This window comes from Lissotriton vulgaris, chromosome 1_1 (assembly GCF_964263255.1).
Source record: "Lissotriton vulgaris chromosome 1_1, aLisVul1.2, whole genome shotgun sequence".
Lineage (NCBI taxonomy): Eukaryota > Metazoa > Chordata > Amphibia > Caudata > Salamandridae > Lissotriton > Lissotriton vulgaris.
Window position 1 is genome coordinate 1781783176 of NC_141685.1, and position 27245 is coordinate 1781810420.

The window sequence follows — 27245 nt, forward strand, 5'->3', positions numbered from 1 at the left end:
TGCCCACTAATGGGAGTGCTGGTGTGTACAATGGGTGATCTGTAGTCTTGCAGAGTCCTCATCTAGCAGCATATTGCAAATTCTCAGTAGCTGTGGGTGCCAGCCATCCAGGGTTTATAACCCATTAGTAATGTGATCAGGGCTCCCTTCAGATTCCTCTCCTCTAAATGTTTCAATTATGTTCCTCCTAGGCCTCTATGCATCTGGCCACCCATTGCAGTTGCACCTTGGGGTAGTACAGCTCCTGATCTGGGGCACTATGGCCATCTCTCACAGATGGCGCTATAGTATGGCTAGGAACATCTTTTGCCGTCTCCCGTCCCAGATCAGTTCTCTTTGTAGGGCATCTAGCACTTTAAGTTAGTATTAAGGAATCCAGACTGAGAGGTTCATGTAGTATAATATTTGTGAGAGCATCACCATTTTGAATATCACTAACCACGCCATTATAGTACACTGAAGAGAACACCTTAATTCAATGTTGCCCTTCATAGCTTGCAGTATTGCCCCTAAGTTCCCCTCCCATATATCTTAATCGACACCGCCATCTTCCTTCAAGATGGTGCGGTCTAGTTGTTGCATGCTGGGCACCTTAAAACAGGACGCTGCTCGAGCGTGCCAGACCCCGTAACGGAGCAAACACTGCATGGTCCACGCTGAATTTCGCTGCTAACTTTGCGTTTTGCACATAACCTGAATCTTTTAATCATTTTGAATCTATGTTCTAATTAACTCTGTCGTTTAATTTTAAAGTGTGGGAATTTAGTTGGAGGGGGAGGGGGAATCGAACCCTGACTCTATGTTGCTTTTGGACTGACACCGCCATCTTCCTTCAAGACGGTGCGGTTTAGTTGTTGCACGCTGGGCACCTTAAAACGGGACGTTCGCAAGTGCGCAGCGGGCACGCCCAGTGGGCGCGCCGTTGGTGCACCGAAGGCGTGCCTAAGGCAAGCCTGTCTGCGCCCGTCAGCGTCCCGGAGGCGGCCGGGGCCGGAAAAGCTGCCGGTTTTCTGCCAGAGCAGCCCAATATGATCAGGTATAGTAGAGACTGCCTCCTGAACATCGGTAGTTACATGACCTGTAGACCACACCTCCATATGCAGGGGAGTAATGCCTCTCCCGGGTGCAAATATTGTAATTGGGTAGCTTCCCCCAATCTTGGAGAGTGTGATGTAAAACCTGACACGGGTTCAAATAGAATTCAGCAGGGTGATGCAGGTAGCCACCCGAAGGCCTTCCTACTGACAACATGCTCTGTAAAAAAACACAAGCTCCAAATTAACTATCTGTTAGTAGATTCCACCCCCGACTTGGTGCTTCTAACAAACATGGCTAACCGAAGCCTCTAAGCCCATCATTGCCAGCGCGATCACCCAGGGCTATCAGATCTTGAGGAAGGATCGCCCCTCGGGGAGAGGTGGTGGTATAGCCTTAATTTTTAGGAGCTCCCTCAGCTGTGTGTCTTTACCAATCATGGAGATAGAGGGGGCCAAGAGTCTGGGCCTTCCTCTGACCATCTTGGCCAATCAGTCTATCGTGGGGGCAGTAATCTACTGCCCTCCTGGACCGGCAGGGAAATCTTTGGAGTCTATCAGCCATGCGATTGCTCCCATAGCTGCCAAGTACAGCCGTTGCCTGATCCTTTGCAATTTTAATATCCATATGGATAACTCCTTGGAACCTGAGACCAGGAGGCTGTGTGAATCCCTTGACATTCTCAATCTAACCCCTTAAGTCCGTCTCTCCACTCATGATAAAGGGCACACACTGGACCAGGTGTTTTTATCAAACTGGATTGAAATCGATGCCCCCCTTGCTTTAACCTGGTCGGACCACTATTTGATAGGCTTCAAAGTATGTAGGGAACCTGACAAGCCTCAACTACAGGGTAAAACCCTCGCTAGCAACAGTTTAGGCCCTTTCATCTGATTTCGCCAGAGGCAAGAATGTGCACTCTGAACAATCTTCCGATCCACCTCAGTGGAAATCTCGAGCGGGATGTGAATTCCCTAGAGCATTGGTTACAACTTCTTGGCCCTTGATCTTGCCCCCCCACCACGAAGGCAGCAAAATATACCTGAGTCTCTGCCCCTTGGATTATGGAAGCACTAAAAAAGAGCAAAAATGCATGTAAACACCTTGAAAGAATGTGGCAGAGGAATTATAGACCCACTGACAAATCCATCTATAATCAAGCATAGAAAGATCACTATAGGAAAGTTTGCAAGGGAAAGAAGCTTTTCTTCTCTACAAAAAGTTATCAGGCGGCCAATAAAAGTAGAGAACTTTTTAATATTGTAAAGAGTTTCTCCTCTCCCTCGACTATTAGTTGCCCTTTTCTTCCAACAAGCGACTGGGCCAGTCGTATGGCCTGTTTTTCCCGTGAGAAAATTCAAAACATCCAGGACTCTTTCGAAGCTCAGCTCCCAGAGCAAGAGGCAGCAATCCATATACCCCCTGATGTTTGCTGCAACACCGATTTCTCCCTCATGCAGTTCCCTGTGATTACCTCTGAGCAATCCCTGGAACTCATGAAAACTCTAAAGTCTGGCTCACCATCAGATCCATGTCCAGCAAAAGTACTGCCTTCCATTGCAGAAGCGATCAGAGGGGCACATTCCGCAAACTTGGAAACATGCTAAAATTCTGACACTCTTAAAGAAACCTACGGCAGACGCCAACGTCGCCAGTAATTAAAGGCCCATATCTCTCTGCCTTTCTTCTCCAAGGTCTTGGAGAACAATGTTAATGAAGTCACCATGAAGTACGTGGAGGCCAATCATCTCCTTCACCCGAGCCAGTCGGGTTTCAGAGCCTATTTCATCACAGAAACGGCCTTGTTAGAAGTTGCTGGAACAATAAAAGCCACATTGGATAGAGGAGGTAACATGGTGTTGGTGTTGTTGGATCTCACCGCTGCCTTCGATACCGTGCCCCACAATAAATTACTTCAAAGATTCAAGGATGGCGGGATCGGAGGCACGTTATTGAGATGGTATACGTCCTTCTTAAATACTGGCTCACAAATAATCTGGTCACCTCCTTTCGCAGGGGAAATTCCTCCCTTGAATTTTGGAGTTCCACAGGGCTCACTTTGAACCCAACATTGTTTAACTTGAAAATGGCCCTTCTTGCCATTCTCACTGAGAAACACGGTGCCAAAATAGTGTTGTATGTGGACGACACTAAATTGTTGTTCATGTGCAAAAAGGGTAACCAATTCAATTGCAACATGATTAACACCTGCCTTTCTGATGTTTTCTCCTGGCTCAGACTAAATCAATTGAAGTGCAACTCTGAAAAGTCAGAGATTATTTTCTTTGGTTCACGTCCATATGAAGCATGGCATACCTGGTGTGTCCCCCCTCGTCTTCAATTACTATTGTGAAAAACCTGGGGTTCAAATTGTTTGCCGCCCTTTCCATGAAGGCGCAAGTCCAATCGGTGGCAGGGGCCTGTTTTGGGGTGGTGAGAATGTTGAGGAACATTCGCCCCTTGCTTCCAGTCTCCCACAGGAAAACAGTAGTCCAGGCCCTGGTGGTGTTGGGACAGGACAACGTTAACTCCCTGTATTTGGGCCTACCGGAGTAGTTTCTTGGCCGTTTACAAGTGATCCAGAATGTGGCAGCCATGGCCATCTTCTTGACAGGTTGGAGGACTCACATGTCTCATCTTCTATCTTCCCTGCATTGGCTTCCAGTGCGAAAAAAGAATCCATTTTAAAGCTTTAGTCTTGGTCTTCAAAACTTTTCATAAGATTAGAGCCCCCTACCTAAGGGAAAGATTTCATCCTTATGGACCGCAGCGCACCTTGAGGTTCTATGCTCAGCTTTGATCTCGACTCTGAAGGTCCTGCTCGACCGGTAGGGGAAAGATCCTTTCAAGCAGTTGCATCTCGGCTATGGAATGGCCTACCTCTCTCTCTTAGACAGATACCGGACCTCCTTACTTTTAGGAGGAACCTGAAAACATGGCTTTTCCTGCATTAGGACCTGCCGGTTTCTGCTGTGGGGGGATGTTTTGTTTGCTGTTATGTGGTCTATTTTCTTAGCACTGGGACACTCTTGGGAGTAGCCGCGCGCTTTATAAACACCAGATAACATAACATAACATAACATAACATAAACTTTCACACCAGAGCCACTTAAATGTTGCAGGAACCCACTTAATGCCCAACTGTGCCACTACTGTAGGATCCTGTTGATTGTCCGAGGAGATTAAGAACACACAAGTTTTGGACCGATTGGTACAAAGTCCAGAGATTTTGAACAGATTGTCTGGGAGTTGTAGACTCAGGGTCAGCCCTTCCTCAGCATTTAGCAAGTACAGGAACATGTTGTCTGTGTATAACAAAAATGTGTGTTTGCCGTCACGTAGCGGAATGGTCACATCCCGGCCTTCCATCTGGATGATACTGGTGAAGGGTTCATCCACCAGTGCAAATAGCATTGACGATAGTGGGCACCCCTGTCGTGTACCCCTGAAGACCACAAAGGCTTCAGAGATACAGGATCCTGTCCGAACTCTCGTGATTGCAGCTGCTTACAGTAGAGCAACCCATTTAATCGACCACTTTCCCAATGCCATGAGCTGGAACAATGAATGCAGGTAGTGCCACTGGACTGTGAAAAACACCTTTTGCAGATCTACGGACTAAACGACTGTATCCGGATACAGTCTTGCAGGCGTATTCTCTATTACCCTAAAGAGTTGCCATAGGTTGAGGGAGGTGTATTAACATCGGCAGATATGGCTACAATTGTTCCTCCAATATTTTGATAGTGATCTTGTAACCTGTTTTAAGCATGGAGAGGGGCCTATAGAAGGATACATACCTTGGAATGTATACAATAAGAGGTGGTGTCAGGTAAGACACCCCTATCCGTTGGTTCTGTGTGTGCCCATATTCTCCATCTCATTTCAATCTGTCTTTCCTCCCTCACAAGCTGTTTCTCTTCCTCGTTCTCCTTCTCACCGTCCATTTCTCTTTATTTCTCACATGTGATGTTTTTCTTTCCTCTTTATGATTTTGTTTTATAGGTATAGTACCAGAATATCACGTCCTAAATATTGTCAAAATACTGTGTATTAAATTTAGTTTACAAAACTATAACTCTATCGGAGTTAATCATAAAAAATGTACACCAAATGGAGCAATGTTTTGTAAATTAGATTTAGTCCACAATATTTCTGCCAGACATATTTTTGTGGTTGATAGTAAGACATGCAACTCTATATTTTATTTGCTAACTTGTATGGTACATCTCTGAAGTAAAGTATCAGCCATTTATTTGATTTACCAATACAGGTATAGCAAGATATTTGGCTATTGAACAGGAAACCTCATTAAACACCCCAGAGGAGGGGGCGGAATTGGGTAGAATATCTTACAGGGGCTAAGCGCTCTGTGTCCCAGCAGCGTGAGGTATGGCAGCAGTGGCTTTAAGAATGTTGCATGGATATGCATCACGAAAGAGAAACTGAAAAGGTTGCACCAGGTGACTTGATGTTTAAGACATTATGGAAAGCGATTCTCAAGACTGAAGTACCGAACAATATTAAGGACTTTTCCGAGTCGTAAAGGAGTAACAACAAATGCATATATAATTTCATCAGGACAGAAGCTTTAAACATATATTTCAGCTTTAAAGAGGGAATGGGCTCATAATAAAGTTGCCGACATAACTTCGGGCAATTACGCAAACAGAAAATCCTGCAATGTAATGTACATTTCCACCTTCCGCAGCATATTTCCCGGTGCTTACCCAGCCTGTGTAAGTTTAGCCAAGTGTATCTATAACCATTTGCGTATGTCAAATCCCAATAGAGTTAGTACTCAAAAACATCAGCTGGTTGCAGGCTGTGGTGGCTGCCAGGAAGCTCAAAATGACAATTGCAGGGGCATCAGTCGAAATGCTTTTTCGGGAGCACACAAGGTGTGACAGATAAAGCTATTGAAGGCATCAATATTGGACAATCGCATATGTGTGTATGTGCTTGTATATTTAGCGTAGCAAACAGCAAAGTCAGGTAGGAAATGCTTGAATTAATCTCAGCCACTGGCAATCACGTGGGTCAAATTCCAGGCCATCATTTTTCAACCACATTGCCTCTCTAGAAAGAGACCAGCCATTTTCAAATAATTTTCGATCATACTCCAAGCCTGAACCACCAAACCAGGTCGACTCTAGATGGGACCCCAAGCAAACCTAGATGGATTTTGGCCTTATTAGGCCTTATCAGTAAGGCACAGCTTGAGTGTTGTGGTACCGAGAGCCTAAGTTCCAAACAATTAAATATTCCAATAATGTAAGACACATCTGTGACTGGATTTTTTATATTAGATGAAAATTGCTATATTATGCTACGAAAATGAATACCTTGCAGCTAGATGACCAGCATGACTTTCTTTAAAAGCAGAGAGCATAATGTTACCTATTTTCACAGGAGTCGAAATGAAAAGTTCTGTGGAGTTTCACACACTCTGTAATTACCGGGCCTAATAAAGGTTGCACCTCACAGTTTTTCCTGGTACACATCAGCAGGTCAAACTTGCATTATAGACAGGGAAAATCACCGGTAAATAGCAGGACAGGAGAATTTATGGTTAAAAAAATACCAAAATCCACATGTTATGTCTGACTTTGAAGGACTCAGCTAATAATAGCCAGTAGTTATCACACCTGGTAAGCACTGAACCTGGTTTATTGGGTTGTATAGGGCGCGATTAGTATCGCCAGGCCCTCCAGGGCATTCGTAATTTAGGGCCTTAGACAGCATATTCTTTGTGAAGGGCTAGTCTAATAGCTAACAACTACTGCTTGGTCACACAGCTCGTCTCCATGACTACGACTGCGATGATTTAACATGTCTATTTTTTCTTCACATTTTACAATAGAAATCCAAGCAGCTGTCTTAAGCAGACAATAGCTGGCAAATAATGGGCGATCGATGTCGATTAATGCCATGCTGAAGGGGAAGCTACTGGAGGTGGGCGAGCACCCGAAGGCAGTGGGCCAGCTCAAGGTTCTCTTGAAACCTTCAGCGCAAAACAAGTTGAGCTTTCAATGGCTGAGACGCGGGCGTGTAACACAGGCCACCGCAGTGCGGGTTTGCCCCAATGCTCCAGGGGGGCCCTCAGCACAGCACTTCAGTCGAGAGCTCCTGATAGAGTCCGGAGGGTGCCCCTCCACGTACCCTGCAGGGGGGGCCCCCTCAATTGTCATTACGCCACTGGGCCTATGTACTTCAGCTGCCGACTATGTAAAATGGGAAACAAGGTTCAAACCTGGAGACGCAATTGCAAATGCCTGGTACACAGTCCGTGTGAGGCTGACTGTGCAGAAAGGACGAGCATGGACATTGGAAGCGATGGTGTAACTATAGACGGTAAAATTACCAGCTTCCATCTCAAAGGGTTACAACACAGCATTTAAAGGTATTCTGAGTATTAAGCTGACCACATCATGAATAGCAATGGCAAAGGGTCCATCTCTGGGGTCTCAGCATCCAGGTTCCCCGTCAACCCTTCCCTGTTCAGGACAAACTTTTCTATATGGTCCGTGGCAAGGAGCTCAAGTGCCTACTCAAGGCCTTCTGTATCTGAGGGCCCTATGAGGTCAATCTTCTCCAGTCAATTAGTCCTATCTTCATGACAGTGGCTCTGGTTAATTAGAGGCCACAACCTCTTCCTGAGGAAGTAGTTGTACCTGACCATGGACTTTTGAAATACTCAATCCATAGGTGGTCACCCCGGCATGCCTGCTTACCATTTCGCATTGAATGCGCTCTGAAAATCTCCAATTCCACTTAGGTTCCAGGTAACTGCATCTAAAGATCAACACATCCTGCCCTAGGTCAAGGGAGGTCAACTGACCCTTCCCCAACTCATCTGCTTTCTAACAACTGCCTTCAAACACCAGTTAGGCCAGCAAATGAGTGAGAAAGAAACCCTGTTCTGTAGACTGGCACCTCATAGCCTAGCACCATTATAGCAGGAAACGTACAAAGATAGGTGCCTGATGTAAAGAAGATTCTTGTTATTCCACTCTTTGTTTCTCCACAGTTGAAGGTCGTGTACCTCCCTTCGATTGTGTGACATCACACCCAATTCTCTTGACAATATTTCTTCTTGAAATCAGATGTATTTCTCCATTGTCAGAGAACATGCACGAAACAAAACTCAGACTGAAACTTTAAAGATACATTTTAACAGCTGCGTGTCTATGTTCCTAATTTATTCACAACGCATGAAAAGACCAGGGCCAGAATATGGCTGAAGTTATGTTGCTAAAACGGTATATGTGTGCATTTATGAGTAGTGGCTGAACAACAATACCGAGCCTGGGATCAAACACGGAATGAACAAGTGAATGCCAAATCACCCTCATTGATGCCTCAGAGACCATTCAAGTAGGCAACATCGAGTTGGTTTCCCTTCCATGCCCATTGTGGTACTGCCCTCTTCTTCCGCACAGCCATATCAGTGAGGATCCATTGGAGAATGGTCAGTTGACATCCACTCTGCCTTCACAGTTTCAGCATATTCCTCCATGACGTTCCATGTGGGACACAAACTGTTAAGAGTATTAAGGAGTCATCAGTTGTTTTGTGCTGGTTGTAAGGCTCACTATTCTTTCAGACTCTCTCAGAAGCATTTGTTTTAACTTTCTGTTCCTAGAGGAGATTTTGAACTATCCTCTAGCTGATAAGTTTTACGCACCTAATGTGGAGCACTCCCATAAATGTTGCTGAGTGCCATTTCCTTTATCCTGTGTCACACCTGAACTCTACAACACAGAAGACATACTCTAATCATTTGTTAATCGCGTCTGTTGTCCGGCTTCCTGAATGTTCTACTTGAATCTTTCCAGTCACCAGGACATGCCTCATGTTTGCCGGAATGTTCTGGATCTTCTGTGATGCAGCGGGAAGCTTATCCAATCTTTCTCTTTATCACAACCAAGTTCTAGTCACATTAGGCCATTTCAAATAACCCACATAGAAACACTTTACTCTCTGATCATCATCCTTATCACCATAAATCACAGTCCTCCAATGGATCTTTTTGTTGAGCTAACAGGGAATAGAATACTGGGAGAATGTGAAGCAATTTCCTTATGAGGACCTGGAATAAAGAATTGCCAAACACATGCCTATTTCATTACATTTCTTAGTCGTCAAAACACAAACCTTGAAACAAGAAAAATGAGCCAAAAACGATGAAGATAACTCATGTAAAACATTTATCTAAAGCCTATTTTGAAAGGACAGATCATGAAATCGCATTTCGAATCAGATTTAATAACAAGTAATTAATACAAGTAGCTTCACAATGCAATACAGGAAAATAGTAAACATTTGCAGCTTGCCAGTGGAGAGAATGAAAGAGAAACAAAAGACAATTTGAGACTCGGTTATCGAATCATACAAACCAAAACAAGACTGAGAGAATTAGTCTGTCTTCAATATAGATATGGCCAAGTCAGAACTGCAGCACAGTGTGCTACAGAAGAAGTCAGTTAACCCTTCAGTCGAAAGGTTGTCTCCCTCTGAACTTTACCAACCAGTAAAGTGCAGGCTCCAGAATCGCAGTAAGGAAAGTTCAGCTCAAAGGTTTGGCATAAAGGGAAATCAAGAGTCAGTCCGTCAGCAAGCAGGCAGGGAAAATGGGAAACTGACAGCCAGCCCCCAACTCCTCCTCCAAGAGGGCAACTATACTTCCAAAAGTTCATGGTTTACTCCCACAAAGTATAATTTTCATCAGTCCATATGGTTTCCATTGGTCGCTCAAAGTGGGCCGTTCATTGGGTGATCAGTACAACACCCAAAAATCCGGAAGATTAAGTAATCCTTTTGCAAATTCATTAGATTTATTAAGTTCAATTAGTTTTAAATATCCGTCCCTTCCACAGAAGTAGGTGGAACATCACTTTGCTCACAGTCTGTCCGTTCCCAAGTGTTTTTCCTGAGTTTGCAATAAGATTGCTATATTTCTGTCAAAAGTGTTGCCGAACTAGAAGTCAATCAATTGTTAACCAATACAGAAAAGAAACTTCATAAAAAGTTCTCACAGTGGCTAAACTGACTATTTCATATGATTTTATACTAGGGCAGGAAAAAAAAGCATTTGAGGTGTACTTGAAATTTCGCTGAATCATTGCTGTGTTATTGTTATTATAAAACACATTAATAAATGCATTTCGACTTCTCTTAATTTAATTATTCTTCTTCATTTAGAGACTACATGTCAATATTAGGTAGTACTAAACAAATCCTTCCTATCTTTTTTTATAACATCATTTGCACGTTATCGTTTTAAAAGCATAATATTAACGTGTCCCCATGAAATACCTATTTACCACATAAATGTCACAGAAAGCTGCAGCTTTGCATAATATCGATTCTTTCCAGATAAGCATTTTAGCATTTCAGGAGCCTCATTATGCAGACATTTATTTCATTTTAATACATATTGAAAATTACTGTCACAACACTCTCTATGATAGCTATATTTTGCTTCTCATAACACATAAATACGTATATGTGTAATTATCATTGTTTCTCCCTTTGTATATGTTTTCGTATTATCATTTTTGAACACTGCATGCTTTTCAGATGCAGTATGAGGTCCCACGTTTTTCGACTTAGCCAGTTAACATGACTCCATCTAAATTATTGTCGTAAATATCTTTTAATAGTGAGAATTGATAGAGGCAACTGGCCTTTAACATGTATTCTCCATCATCTGTATTCCGCCAGCTTCTCTTGACTCTGTGCTACTGCCAGGTAGCCCATGGAGCCCGACCCCTCCCAGCCCCTTTCCCTTCCCTGCTGCCCTTGGCATTGCCAGGTCTGTTGTCAGTTGCAGTCTAGCGCCTGCGACACTGGCTGCTCTAATTCGCCTTTAACGATGGCGCCAGCATCCTCCAGCAGTACACTGGCACAACTGATGATGTTTTAATTAGCACTGTGCATATGAGCCGCCAGCAGGGGATCTTCAAAGTCATGGGAGGATATAGAGGACATGGCCTCACAGTGAATGAGAAGTTTGGAGGGCAGCAGCGTTGGTCGCCCCGTAGACTTCTCGTTCAGGTGACGGTAGATGTCATGAACTCAATGGAAGGGGAGGGTATGGGATGAAACCAATGTATATTTCTTTGTGTGGCTAGGTCACGACCTGACATGTCTAACCCTAAGTCATTATGCTTCATTTTCTATAGACGGCGACTTCTGGGAATGTGGATGAACAGATGCCAACTCAAGCACGTGCCGAAGTATTTCATCAAGTTTAGGTAAGAACCACATCAGGCTCGCTCTGACGCAAGCTTCATCCTCATGATATCTGGCGGGGCGATAGAAACAGATAGACTGAGTACTGGGACAGAGTGGAAGAAAAAAGAAGATATGTCCTTGCTGCCGGGAAGGAGAAAGCAGCAAAAAGGGATACAAATGATGAATTGATGTATGAGCAAGGGACGAAAAAGTACATTGCATGCAGAGAAAGTGAGCTCTCGAGAGCATTATTTGACTTTTGTGAGAATTATTTTGTGCTTCTTAAGTCCCTGCTGAGGTTGTCTGTGTCATAGCAGGTGTCGATAAAAGCAGGACAAACGTCTTCATCACTCTGCAGAAAATAATGATATATTTTGCTAATGCTATGCTAGCAATGCCCCGCGCGTCACAGTTGTACCCGTGCCTCATGATGAACATTCAACCCACCTTGCAGAAATCCATGCCTTGAAACCCATATTTAGAACGTACTTGGGTTTGTCTGGGCACCGACTGATTATGCAATTTCTGAAACATGCCATCCTCCTCTTGCCTGTGCATATGTTTAGCAACACAATAACTCTCGTGTAGTGGGCCATTCTAACCTTTGTTCCAGTGCTTAATTTGTAAAATATGAAGTGCAGGTGCTGAAATGTTTGTCGGAGGCCACACCCACTTTTTCTGGCTCCACCCACTCTCTCAACTGGCTCCACCCACTTACTCTATTAGCTCCACCCACATCTTCAAGTGGCACTGCTAAAAGTCAAATATAATACCTGATCTGAATTTCAGAAAGGGAGCCTTCGTAAGGTTTTGACAGGAGGTTCCCCGTGAACCATTTTGAAAAAGATTAAAGCAAATGTGCACAAGTTTGGAATAAATTAGCTAAAACCACTAATGCATTTAGATGGACAATTTCAGTGCTCTGTGTGCTGATTTGGGGAAAGGACAATACTGGGGGTAGGGCATGCCATTTTTAACAGAGTCTATGATTTCCAAGGTACATAGCTTAAGTTATGTGACAAAACAAAATGTTGTGAAAACACTAGTCCAAACAGATAAGCTGAATAAAATCATGCAATACACTTGAATGAGTCCTGTAACTTCCAGTGGCCGAAGTGGTATGGGGTTAATCAGTATAGTGGAATATTCCGTTAAAGCGACTGCGTTAGAGCAACAACAACAAAAAAGGATGATAACCAATTGGGCTTGTTAGTATAACTTACTCCCCTGGAGCTATATGTGCATTTATTTGACATTCAGAATAGTAAACCAGAAATAACTATGTAGTTCTGTATGGCACAGGCAACAGATTAGAAAAGAGGCATATGTTCAAAATATGATTCTTTTTTATTAAAGATTTGTATTCTTAAGATAAAGCAAAGAAAAATGTGATCTCCACCAAAATGTCCTTGAGGTATAATGTAGGAGAGTCCTCAGTATTCTTTCTCTCCCTTACTCATTTCTATTTTCTCTCTTACCCCCCTCTGCGTACCTCTAACAGGGTTACGCATACAGTCATAAAAATGAGAAATTACTCAGTTTCAGGGCAGAAATCCATTTGTAGAAATAAGTTTAACCTGCTCGATTAAAATATATCAACACATTTAATAACAAGCATTTGCAATGCAATAGGTCTCACATTTACGCGAGTTTAAGCTATTGGCATTGTAAATGACAATGCCTTTTATTTTTGTTTTAAAAACCATTGTCATTTGCAATGTCAGTAGCTCAAACTTGTATAAATGCGAGACCTATTGCATTGTAAATTTTTGTTTTTTTTATAGCTGCTTCCACCATGTTGCCAGACCACATGGATCATGTCCATATGGGTAAACCACAAACAACACCCTTTAAACCATGCTCTACAAGGGGGGCAAGGGCCTGATGCAAATTAAGGTACTTCACAATCACAACCTCCCTCTGGTTATAAAGACCAATATAAATGTTACATGTGAACCACACAGAAAGCACTTCATCACAATACTTATGCATTGCATTCACCAATGGTTGTTACACTTTGCATAAAGCCGTATATTGAACATCTTCTGCCATCTTGCATACACCTTTCCTGGGAGTTTATACTTTCTACATAAGCGTTATTGCCTGGAAATCCTAGCACACAAAAGGACCAGACTTATCAATGTTTTTTTATGGGCCCAGATGAGTGTGTTCTTCAGTGCCTTTCTCTCAACTTGTCCGGAATGCTATACCAGCTGTCACCATGTGAGCACCACCATAAGGACTGCCTCTTTTTTCTTATTTGTGACATTTGAAATTTGCCTCCTTTAGATGTGAATTACTAATAATACTTCAGATACAGTTTGAATTTGATGTGCAAGCATTTAGCCTAGTCACATTTTGTTTGGTTATTCCTGGTGTAGGTGCCCATTCAGGTAAATTGCTTGCTTTCATAAATGGTGCCCCAGCTCCTTGATTCACGTGTAGATAGTTGGTAAATTGCCTTCACCTCATGAGTTACTGGCAGTAGTAAATGAGTATATCGTTGCAAAGAGGTTGCTTGTTTGCTTGCCATAGAAAAAAACATTTTAGGAGACTTCTTTCATACCTTTTTTCATAAATTTTACGTTAGGAAAATCAAGCTTATGTTATGACGAGTCAATGACGCACACACAGCTCCATGAAGGGCAGCGCTACTCAGACACAGACAGAAGCTTTGAAGCTGCGAGCTTACAGTAGTGTCAAGGAGGCGTTGTTGATATTGACAAAGGCCAGACCAGGGCGGTGTGGGGGGTGCCGAACTTGAGAGGAGGGAGGTGGGTAGCTTCTCAGGTCACCACAGCAAGGCAGTGAAATAGAGACCTCTGTTAATCCAATTACCCCAGGGTGCCGATAAGCGAACCACCCTCTTAATGTTACTTGTATTACTCAGAGGCGCGGGAGCTCGCGAGTAAGTCAGCAATTAGATGGCTCAGTGTGTTGTGCACCTGCTGCTGAGATGGCCTGCTAAACCCAATCAAGTCTTAATTTATTTCTGCGTAATTAAAACCTGTTTAACTAATGATTTTGCAGGTTAGGCCCATGACAACCATGGCAGAACCCCTTAACCTTCGCAAAGAACCAATTGCAAGGTTTCTAGTTCTAAGCACCTTGGAAACCTATAGAGACTGGAGCTGAAAGGAATTGTTTCTCATTGCTTGGTGCACGGCGTGGCCTGTTGCGCACCTCGGAGCGCTGTAATCTACTGTCAGCTCGAGCGCAAGTGAACCCAAATAAATTATAAAGCCTGCTGCCACGGGCCACCTGTGCTGCGCGGCCACTGCCCCCAAACTAGTGGCGCCTGGGACGGGCCGCCCCTCCCCCGCCCAGACTGCCAGGCAGAGGCAGGCTGCCTGTAAAGTGTATCCCGCCGTCCAATAAGTTACCTACATTTTGAATTGAATCCTTCCTCTCCAGGCCTCCCCCCGCCCCCTCCCCTTATCTTTAGCTTCAGAGCTTGAAATTGGAGCGGAAAAATAGCGTATGATTAGAATAGAAAGCTGCCCTGCTGCATCATGCATGCCCCCTTATCATTAAAATTAAACATATATTCGGAATCGGCACCCCACCTCGCTCCTAGCCCCCGCCCCTCCCCTCCCTTCGTCCACCGGAATAACAAAGTAAGTGTGGGAGCAGCTCAGCAGCTGACCCGACTGGGTCAGCTTAACTTGAAACTCTTAAAGTGCTTCACTTAATTTGGAGCTGGAGCTTCTTAGTTCTTCTTACCTTTATTCGTCGTGGGTGGGTGGTGGTGGGACCGGCCGGCACAGCTGCAGCTCTGCTTCACACTGCACTGCCTGGTTGTTGTAACTTTGCTGCCTGCCTGCTGCAGCTTGCTACCAGGGCGAGCCAGGCCGCAGTCTGTAGTGCAGTGCACACAAGTACTTGCAGTTGCTTGCTGCACTCACGCGACGTCACTCTACCAGGCAAAACCGCCAGTTGCAGGCAGCAGCAGCGTGCACACAGCCCCAGCCCAGGTGGTTAGTCGTCGTTGTGTGCGTTGGTCGGGCCGGGCCGGGCCGGGGGCTAACTTAATGGACAGGACTCGGAGGACACACTTGTTGTGGCGTGCGAGGGGGAACGAACTGCGCAGCGCGGTTATGCTGGGGCGTGGCTAGCTAGAGCCAACCAGTCACACTCACAGTGAAAAAAAAATCTGCGTGCACAGCCCCCGGCCAGCCCTACCCCCATCAGAACCTCCAGGCTCCATCCCGTGCCGGGCCCCCCGCCCCACCAACTGAATTTCCGCGGCCCGCCCACAAGTCAAACAGAAACTATCAACAACCCTCCATGATGATGAAAAACGAAACTTGACTTCACACATTATTTAATTAATTATATACATATTGTATTTATTATTCAATTTTATTTATATATTCTCTGCGCCTGTGGGGTATCATAGGGCACTTCGAACCGAGGTCATACGATGATGTTGTGGAGTCGAGTCAATCAAGTGAAATTATTTTCAGGGCAACAATAATGTTCCCTCATTGTAGGAGTACAATGTCATTGTAGGAGTACAATGTTGGTGGGAGTGTGGAACGGGCGAAATATGTTTCAGGGCAGCTCAGCGTCAGCGGTAATTATTTAATTCTAAAGTCGCGTCACGTCAGCAGTTAAATGTTGCAGTGACAGTGTGCATTTATGCGGCGAGCCGCGAGGCGGACTGAGTCTGACTGAGACTCTCTGAGCTGAGCAGCAGTGTGAGCAATTTTTCAGGCATTAAATGGCGTTGTTCAATAACCGTGGTCGCAGTGCGCAGTTCAAGTTGGTGACATGACATAGTCAGTTAAATGAGTCACTGCCAGAGTCAGACACGACGAGTAACTAGCGGGAGCAGCACCGCCCAGTCCGGAGCAGGCAGCGCACAGTGCAAGAGAGTCAGTGTGAAGAAGACTGACGCCGCGGCCACTGCGCGCCGGTGAGTGTTGACATCCTCTGTGTTCTCTCTGTGTCACGTCACCCATGCTGCAGGGGCGGCCGCGGGGCGGGCCTGTGTGGCTGGCTGCCGCTGCACAGACAGTGTGTGTGAGACTGTGACAGAGAGAGAGTAAGAACAGGTAGGTACAATCAATCAATAAAGAAGTTATTTACAATTACACATGGTCATCAATGTGGGTGTGCGCTGATTCATAGACCCGGCCCTGACATTTAAGTGCCGGTGCTAAGCACCGGATAGCACCGGCACAAATTAAGCACTGCTTTGTTCTTGTGAAACACCAGGGATCATATCATGAACGTTTGCACTTGCACAGGACACAGCTTTGTATCTGTTTTAATGTAGACGTGCTGTCTAAAGGGTATATATTTAAATTGCAACTTCTACGAGGTAGTGCAGGATTTTCAGACAGCACAGTTCAGAAACAGTGAACAGTGAGCAGCATTTGCTTCTCTGTTACCACGCTGTGCCATCTCCAACACATGCAGTAACTGGAAGAAATTCCAAGCTGAATGTACGTGCTTAAGATATTGCAATGACCTTAAAGTGTAAAGCGAGCCCCAGCTTTGATTTCTCAAAGAACTAATTATAATAAAAAATAACACACACACACTCAGACTGCTGCGGAAGTGATTGCTCTGATTGGCTGCCAGCAACATGAGAGAACTGTTGCTGTCAGCCATTACAAGACTTGGGGACTTAATTCCCTGTCCTGAACATGTTTACAAAAACAAAAATATGAGGGTAGGGATACCCTGACGCCATCAACCCCCTGAGAGGGGAGGGACCCAGAGGGACCTACCAGGGCCAACACAAATACAAATCTGCAAATATTGCTGCAAACCTGCGGGGCTCCAGTGGAATTGTAAAAAACCCACAAAAAACATAATAGTGGTTTTGGTCACTTTGTTTTATTAATGGGAAGGGGACGTCAAAATTACTGTACATTGGGAGGGGAGACTCACGGTTCCCTTCCTTTTACAGGTCCTAGGAAACCCACCCACAGGTACAAAATTAATGTACATGGGAATTGGGTCGCATGCCACCCTATGCGAGCCATTAGAAGCCCCATGGAGCCCATTCCCAGGGGTAAAAATCATTCTATATGAGCAGGGGGATGTGCAGCCCACCTTCCCAAGCCATCACAGGCCCCGGGGAACCCACCTCCAGGGCCAAAATCATTGATCATGAGGAGGGATCATGCAGCCCCCCTCGCTGAGCCATCACAGGCTCGATCAATAGATCAAGTATATTTGTGGGGTATATTGTCCAAGCAGCTGATTTATCATGGTTCCCATTGTAGACAGATCGTACACGCTCACAGCAACGTGGCATGCACCAGTCTTCAACAAGTTTCTATAAAAGTCCATATCTTGAGTCTATCCAATGTGATCTGGAGGGGCAGCTTCTCTATTCTACAAAGCTGCTCTTCCGCTTACACAGGTGTCATCGCACACTCCATCTTACTGTCGGGTTGTTCTGAGAACTAAATGCATACAATGAACATAATCATTAAACAGTCCTTTAGCCCGTCTCGCACCATAGGGAGTCACATTGGGCCAGCCTTTCATATTACCTCTTCCCACGAGGGCTGCTATTACAGAGGTGTTGATTGACTCTTTGCCTTGACAGTCAAGATACATGGGATAAAATACCTCCTATGGTACACTTTAAGGATAATGCAATTCACTGAGGAATTCTGTGATCATATACAGTACTGGGGACAAAAGCCAAGTTCCTTTATAAGGTCATGGCCCTCAATGTGACTTACAATATCCTTATAATGTATAACAGGGGACACTTGGTTCTACTTGGACGCACGCATTCCATATTTGAAGCCGGAGGCCGATCTCGTTCTCCCTCGCCAGCTTCTTACTATCCTTCCTGTGGCCTACCCCCGGGACCCCCGTGATGTTCAAACAGTCTCTACCACATGCTGGGCTTGGGACAGACTAGTAGACTGTTGGGGTTTGATTTATTGTATTCTCCTGCCTTACGTTTGCCTAATCCTTCCTTACTCCCGATTATAGGGAGGCCTTGGTCTATCGCACCTTGGAGAAATTCCAAGTGCGTACGCTCGGTGACTTGTTCCCAGACGGGCATGCATTTTTAATGACGGAAGAGGCCCGCTTTAGTGAGCGTACCTTTATGGACTCCTTTGTCCTGACTCGGGTGCGGTCCTCTCTCCGAGCCAGTCTTCCTTCTTTTCCCTCAGCCCCTGATCCTATTCCTCCCCTTACGCTGCTGATACAGAGCCCGACTGGGGCACATTTGATATCCAAATTATATACACAGTGTAGCGCGATTAGGCCTGTGGATGATTCCAAGGTTCGGGCGGCATGGGAGGCTGACTTGGGCAAGCCCATCTCTGACGACCAGTGGGAGCAGTGCTGCAGGGCTACCGGTGACATCTCCTTGAACAGCAGACACAAATTACTCCATTTTAAGTTTCTCTGCAGGATGTACTTTACCCCCGCCCATTCCCATAGAATTGACAACTACAGACCACACCACTGTCAGAAATGCTTGTCACCCTTCGCGGACTTTGCCCACCTTACGTGGACATGTCCTTAGTGCTTAATTTGTAAAATATGAAGTGCAGGTGCTCAAATGTTTGTCGGAGGCCACATCTACTTTTCTCTGGCTCCACCCACTCCCTCCACTGGCTCCACCCACTTACTATATTAGCTCCACCCACATCGTCAACTGGCACTGCTAAAAGTCAGATGTAATATATACCTGATCTGAATTTCTGCAAGCGAGCCTTCTCATAGTAAGGTTTTGATAGGAGGTTCCCCTGCCCTGTGAACATTTTGAAAAAGATTAAATCAAAAGTGTATCTAAAATCACTAATGCATTCAAAAGGGATAATTCCAGAGCTGTATGTGCTGATTTGGTGAAAAGACAATACTGGGGTAGGGTATGGCATTTTTAACAGAGTCTATGAGTTCAAATGTACAACTTTTACATAGCTTAGGTGGGGAAATAAACCAACATGTTGTAAAAACACTCTAAACAGAAAAAAGTGAATACAATTATGCAATACACTTGAATAAGTCAGTCACAGTCACTTCCAGTGGCCGAAGGGGTATGGAGTTGGGTTATCCAGTATAGTAGGGTATTCCGTAGGCAGTGGCATGAAAAATCATCGGGGTGGCCTGTGTCATCAAATGCTCATGTGATGGCTGGCACGCGTTCCAGATTGCTTTTAAGTTCGAATTAAATTCATGGACTTTGCATCATACACACATGCATAGATCCAAATCCTACGTGTGTAAATCCGTATATAGGGAATGTTACACCAGACAGGACTACAAGTTATAGGAGTCACATGTCATCCATTATTGTCATTGCGCAATATAGTTTAGCAGTTCTAAGTCTGGAAAAGCGCAAATTCAGAATTTAAAACATAACAGCACTGTTAGGGGTGCTCTCCAATAAGAATTGATTTCTACCCAAATTAACCCTTTTTGCAAGATTAGGATAATGAAAGATTGGGCAAAAAAACATATAGCTGTAATATATAACTTCCAGTTTGCATGCAGCTCTTTGATGACATACTAGTTAATAGCTTGCTGTTCTATGATAGGATTTTAACTTACAAACTGCAAGTAACAAAAGGATCTCTCCGACAGAAGCAGTAACACACTGACCTACTTTACATTTATATGCACTTTTTAATCTGCCTGGTAAACGTTTAATGCAGCAGGCATATTAACCCTCTGTACTACCTTAAAACAAAAATATACTGGCAAACTGACGCCCTCACAGTGTTACATGAAACTACTAGAGAATTCTCCTCAGCAAGAGTTCACTGAGTAACTAATTCAACAGGTGCCGTGACACACGGGGCCCCCGCCCCACACACAAAGTCTTCAGTCCAGCAGAACAACACCCACCACTTTTATGTCCCAGAGCCGTAGGCAAAGATGAGTTCCAAGCTGCCAAAATAAGTCTCCTCATGCAGCAGCTAAATTCCGCAGGGTCACCACTAGGCAGTTTACATAGCCCGCTGGTGCGTGCAAGATCAATCAATATGTAGCCAGGTCAACATCATAGGCTACTCATTAGACTTTCTGGGTTTTCAAAAATGTGCAGTCGCAGATTCTCACGGCCCCCCAGCCCCCACAATCTTTAGGGGCACCGAGGCAGTGTCAATGCGCCAGCACTTATGGCCATTATTGTCACATCCCTGAATTGCCCAGGCTTTGTCTCGCAGTAAAGGGGGGGCCTCCCCTCCTGAAGGACCGCAAGCCCTCCCGAAGTACCGCAACCCCCCCCCCCCCCTCACTCCACCCTGAGATCCCGCCGGCCCCCGCACAGTATGAAAGAATGAAACAGAGCCGAGTTACAATGTCAATGTAAGCAATATAATGGTGACTGGACCCTGCAGTGCTCAGCCTGCTGACACCATCCTTTGCCCTTCACTCAGTCTGTATGTCAGCCATGGAAGAAAGGGACAAACTTAAAGCCCCACCCCCTCCTTCTCGCGAGCCGAGTATCAAACCTGTCCTCCCTCCCAGGCAAGGCTAACTGACAAGGACTTGAAAGGGCCGTACACAGGAGCCCCGCCGTGTCCTTTGAACTGCGAGGCCGCCGCCTACCTGCATTGTCGACCCCAGGGCCACAGCACACACACTGACTCTCACACTGTACAATAGTTATTGCTGTGAACTTCTCGTGATGTGTAGCACTATATATGGTGAACAGTAGAACAGGTGAAGGAAGATTAAATGGCACTGTGCCTATTCTTATGCGATGACATAAGTGTAGCTGACAGTAACACGGAGTATACCCCTCTCAGGCCTCCACTGCCATTTGGGCGGTCATTTTATCTATTGGCCCGACTGAGGTGCTTTCTCCGCACGTGAGGAATAGTGCATGCACTCGGTTCTGCTGCACCAATATGCTTTGCTGGTTAAGTGTGATTCTTAAAACCGCTTCTTCATTCACATCTTATCATCCAATTGGAGAATTGCCAGGTGTTACATGCTTGACTCACCTTTCACCTCGAAGCACAAGTGTTCATCCGCCCCCCCCCCACCCCCACCCCCTCAGAGTCTCCTCAGCATAAGTCCTGCCGTCGACACCTCGAAATGGGCCTCCTCGCCCCTCTCCCCATTGTCGGCTTCCAGCCAATCCACAAGAGACACCTGTGCTCAACGTCCTCAAACCGTAAAGCCAGGGGCACGTCAGTGGCGGGAAATGAAACAAAAGGAGGGAGGGGACTAATTCCGAATGTACAAGACTGTTCTGTGTCTCTGTCACATCACAGACCCTAGTGGTTCATCAGAGTATCACAGACTCTGCCGTGTCATGTGACCCCTTCAGAGTATCACACTGTCATGTAAAACCCATTTTAGATAACACAGACTATCGTGTGACCCCCATTCAAGATATGTAATCGCTGTGTCTTAAGACCTTGTGCAGAGTATCACAGACTATGGTGTCACATTCACAAAATCAGACTGTGTCATGTGACCCCAAGCAGATTATCACAGAATATGCGGTAATGTGACACCATTCAAAATATCAGACTGACACGTAACCCAATTTAGAATATTGCAGACTGTGAGGATAGAGTGAAATGCCACCCGTGTACGTTTCGGGGGGTGGGGTGGGGGGGAGATATGCTCTGTGTTTTGTACTCTTGACGCTAGAGCAGTGTCTAGAGTGAGAGTCTGAATCTGAGGTGTTCAGCGGCGCCTCTGTAGTATAAGTCCGGTGGGCTAAGGGAGCATGGGGTTTATGAGGACGATGTGGGAGGCAGTACTGGTGGGAGGGCAGCCCTGTCAGGATAGGCCATTAGTGTGCATGGAGTGATGGAGGTAATGCTCAGGATGTTTTTTTTTTTTATTATCAAGGGAGTCCGTGTAGCTGAGGGCTGTCGTGTTAGAACCCGCGTGCACCCACGCAGGAGGTCGCATTCCACAGTCCCCTGTTGCTTGCCTTCATAGACGCAGGTAGCAGCGTGCAGTGCTTCGTCTGGGTGGGCACTGGGAGGCCAGGATCGACGCAGTGTGGCCACGTAGGCTTTCTGAGGACAGTGAGGAGCCATAATACATAAGTGTGCATTCATTCTGTGTTCATTCCCCCAGAATCGAGGCACCCTTTCTGTGGCGGCATGTGCACAGAGGTGCCAAGTCCAGGATTACAGGCAACACATACCCAAGCGGCTAATTTACAAACGTCAGGGCGCCAGACATCATGTTTTCAGTGCAGTAATGCACAGCCTGCAGGCGGCACAGCTTTATTTTAACTGATGACGATTTAGGCCTACAAACCAGGCCCTGCCTCACCTGGTATGTACTGTAACTGTTTTTTTTATTTTTTTTTAAACGTTTTTATTGTTTGCAAGTAAAGACAAAGTTCATAGTAGATCAGTTTCATAATTAACATACAATTATAAATTCATTCAAAACAGATCATGGAGGAATACAAACATAAAACAGTATTTCTTACAACAAAACTTCACATTACTTCTAAAGAAAGAAAGAGGAAAAGCAGTAAGGGAAAAAAAAAAAAAAAAAATATCAGTATTAGACTAATCGTAGCTTTTAACCCACGAAAAATCCCTTCCATATCTTTTCTTTTTTCAAAAGAGCTTTAGGGCCTCTAAGTTTTGCTAGGGAGAACTCCATTGTTCTAATTTCATATACCAATGTTAACCAGTCAGCAACCAAGGGGGGTTCTTTAGAAATCCAAACCCTGGCTATGATTAATCTAGCGCATGCTATCAAAATCGTTAAAAGATCTTTGTTGGGGCAATTCATGTCTTGAATATCTAACAGAACCCATTGTGCCGTGAAATCCATTGAACTAATTTGGTAAGATTGAAGATAGTTAGATATGCGATTCCAAAAATTTGAGAGTGCTGGACAGAAAAAGAGCATATGTTCAATTCCAGCCGCCGCAGTATCGCATTTGACACACTTGGATTTATCTGTCAAGGAGTTACCTTGTGACCAACTAGATATCCTTTGTGGCGTATAGTATAACTCCGTAACAGTCCTATATAGTTGCATTTTCAAATTGGAAGAATGAACTATATCATTTAAATGAGATAGGGCATTACTAATGTGAGCTGAATTAATGTTTTGGTTTAGTCTACGAGACCATTTAGCTGCAATTTGGGATGTGTTTTCCTCCTTCACCTTAATGAGCCATTGATATCCCCATTTAATCAATGATTTAGTTTTTCCTGAATAAATACCTTCAAGAATTTCAGATTGGCCAACTTCCGTTATCTTTAATTTGTTCCAAAAAAAATCTCTAATCTGTCTATATTTAAAAAACATGTCGTCCGTAAGCCCATATGTAGTTTTTAAGTTACCAAAATCCATCAAGCCATTAATATCGTACAAGTCTCCTAGCGTGCTTATACCTAATCTCATCCAGCGATTTCCTACACCATCCGAAAAGATACCAGGCAGGCCCGGATTATCCCATAGTCTAAGCTCAGCATTGTAAAATGTGGAGTTGCTAATGTGCAAGATTTTATCCCAAATTCTGATAGCATGCTTAGCCGTCTTAAATTTTACTCTTTTGAAGTAATTAGGGTCGTGAACCCGTAGTAGAAATTGGTTGGCATCTGTTCCCAGCATATATTGGTAAAAAAATAAGGGATGAGAATTCTTTAATAGACTCCTAATGCGCAAAAAGAAAGAAGCCAAAAAATACAAATTAAAATCCGGTAAAGTAAGTCCCCCTTTAAAGATAGGTAATGTCAGATATTTAATGGCCCTCCGTGCCTTTTTGTATCCCCAAATAAAACTGCTACAAATCCCATCTAATTTCTTAAAAAACAGTTTATTTGGCAGTAGCGGTATAGCTCTACACAAGTAGAGTAGCTTAGGTAAGATTTTCATTTTGATCAGGTTAATTCTCCCTAGTAAACTCAGAGGTATCTTGTGCCATTTTTTGAAACTTGCAGCTGTCTCTTTGAGAAATGCCCCATAATTTATTTCAACAATCTTCTCCACTTTAGCCATAAGTTTTATACCTAAATATACTGCTTCTTTGCTGGTCTTATAGATACATGCGGCCGGTGTATAATTAAGTATGATTTGGGTTTTGTTGATATTTAACTTATATCCTGAGATTTCCCCGGACTTGTGCGCTTCCTCTATAATTGCTGGCATAGCTTTGCTCACATCCGGTGTATATATTGCGATGTCGTCCGCAAAAGCTGTTAATTTAAGGGTTGTATCCCCATGTTGAGCAGGTACTATATTTGTTTGGGTATTTAGAGCATTTAAAAAAGGTTCTAAAGATAAAGCAAATAATATTGCCCCAAAGTAACATCGGATCACAATCCTCTCCTTATGGAAATTAACATTGACAATCAGAAAGCAAAAGCAAGAAAATTTACTTTTCCTAGACACTTATTGAGTGACCAATCATTCATCGCATCGATTAAAAATCATATACAAGAGTTTATTAAGCTAAATATTAATACAGCGAGTATTAATACTGTATGGGACACTTGCAAGTGTAGTATCAGAGGCTGTGTCCAACAGTATATATACAGGCTCAATACAGAAAATCGCAATCAGAATAAGGATATGACTTCTAAATTATTAAATTTGGAATCACAATTGGCGGATGCAACACTCCAATCAAAAAACAATATTGATCAAATTAGAACACAACTAGCAGGGATACAAGCTGGACTCAGGAAAAAGCTCAGGGAAAGATATGCGGTTGGACTACATAAATATAAATTAGATCAATATGAAGGGGGTGATCGTATCGGAAAAATATTAGCTTATAAAACAGCGGACAGGAAAGCGAAAACTAGAATAAAGGAAATAATGGGGTCAGATCTTGTACTATATGGGCAGGAGGATCAAATTTTAACTCAATTTGTTAAATTCTACCAGCACTTATATACCCCAGAGAAGCTATCGAGCCAAATAAATATTGAAAAATATCTTGATCAACATTTAAAATCAACACAAGAACTTAAACAAGAAACGATTCAACATCTAAACTCAAATATTTCTATGGAAGAGATTAAAATAGCTATTGATCACTTACCCTTAGGTAAGGCAGTTGGGGAAGACTGCATACCAGGGGAGATGTACAAACTTTGTTATCAAGAGTTGGCTCCTTTATTACAAACAGTCATTAACTCTATTATTGTTTCTAAACAAGCTCCTTCCTCATGGAAACTGGCAAAAATCATATTCTTTTTGAAAAAGGGGAAGCCGGAAAAAGAGTGTGGATCGTATCGGCCCATTTCTCTATTAAATTCGGATGTGAAAATCTTTGCTAAAATCTTAGCTAATCGACTAGCGCCCCATATGCCAGATATGGTTAATTCCCAACAGCATGGCTTTGTGATAGGTAGAGACACCACCATGCATGTTAATACTTCTATAACAGTTCTGGATGTAGCTGAAACCACTAACACCCCACTCGGTATGATAATGTTAGACGCGGAAAAGGCATTTGACCGAGTGGGGTGGGATTATTTATGGACAGTATTAAGAAAAATGGGTATAAAAGGTTCATACTTAGACTGGGTTATGTCAATATATGATGAACCACGGGCGGTGGTTAGTTATGGAGGCATGGATTCCAATAACTTTAAGATTTCTAGAGGTACTAGGCAGGGATGCCCCCTTTCGGTATGTACTGTAACTGTAGTGTCTACTGCTCCTCAATGCGGCCAACCCAACATCGTCCAGATCGTGCTGCCTCCCTGTCTCGCTCAGGCACTTTGAATAGCAGCAGCAGTGATTCACGATGAGGGATAGTGCGGCCGGGTATGCTGGGGCATTCAAGCGCATTGCAATGAAAATCATTCTGCGCATGCTACTTGCTACTACGCACAACCCCAACCCCCCAAAAGACCAAAGCCCTGCCCAGGCCCCAGTTACTAGGCAACTAACTCAGTGTGTCCGACTCCCGCCCACTGGACCGGGCGGGGCCGGAACTAACTTGAACTTGTGACTCGTGAGGAAAGGAAAGGAAACCGAATCGGAGTCAGAAAGAAACACACTTAAGTACTTTACATTCATTTCGTCAACATCACTAGTCCTCAATAACACAAGCAACTGCATACTGCAAGCAACCAGTACACAGTACGTAACACATTTAACTAAACAGCAGAACTTATGGTACAGCAGCACTCACTCTGTGCCACTAATTACGATCAAATAAATTACGTGCACTAAATGCTGTAGACCCGGCCCTGATAATTAGGTGCCGGTGCTAAGCACCGGCAAGCTCCGGCACAAATTAAGCACTGTATGTCCTAAGATTCATCAGTACTGGACGAGTGTGCACTCGACGTTAGGGACATACTGTCCATGCAACTTATGCCTACTCCTGAGATTACACTACTAGGTTATGTTGTTAATTTCCCCAGGAAGGTTCGTAAGCTGAGGCGAGGTAAAGCACGACCCCGGGCTCCGGCCATCTTGAAGATGGGGAGCCCTGCCCAATCACAGCTAGGTTCCTGACCGCCTCCCACCGGAGAGGAGCAGGCAAGGGGTGTCCCCACCCCAGGACAGGGACCTTTTGGTCCCTGCCCTAGCCCTACCTGGAACACCCCTAATTTCAGTATTTAGGGGCTCCCTGAACCTTCCTTCCTCAGATCCCGATAAGAAAAGAAGAAGATCAAGAAGAAGACGACCCGCCGTGCAGCTGCTCACAAACGGGACGACACCCACTGACTTGGCCCCAGCCCTACCGGCCTGTCGACCGTGGAACCTGCTCCTGCTTAATTTCGGCGACTCCTGTGGACAGCAACCTTGGGACACCCGAAGGACCTGCTACCTTCACCGTCTTAAAGACTGGGACTCCCATAAGCAGAGGCTCTGTTTCCACAACCAACCCCTAGTGCCAGCCAGGAAGCTCAAGACCTGCCCACTCTGCACCCACCGAGCCCGGCCCGTGCCTGAGTGATCCAAGACCACGAGGACGTCCCTCCGGTGACTGGGACCCAAAGTCCAGTGACCACAGACCCTCCTCTATGAACCAGACAAAGCCTACAGCCTCAGAACCAGGGACCCCTCCAACCGCGACC

The 27245-nt window shown here is 44.6% G+C and overlaps 1 protein-coding gene across 2 annotated transcripts in view; it reads left to right on the forward strand.

Annotated features, from left to right (window-relative positions):
• The window catches only part of TAFA2 (TAFA chemokine like family member 2), a 1199141-nt gene that overhangs the window by 212072 nt on the left and 959824 nt on the right, over positions 1-27245 (forward strand). For both annotated transcript variants that reach the window (XM_086919106.1, XM_086919105.1), the window contains exon 2: positions 11223-11294. The gene's annotated coding sequence lies outside the window, so the exon portion shown is untranslated. The remainder of the gene's footprint in view (positions 1-11222; positions 11295-27245) is intronic.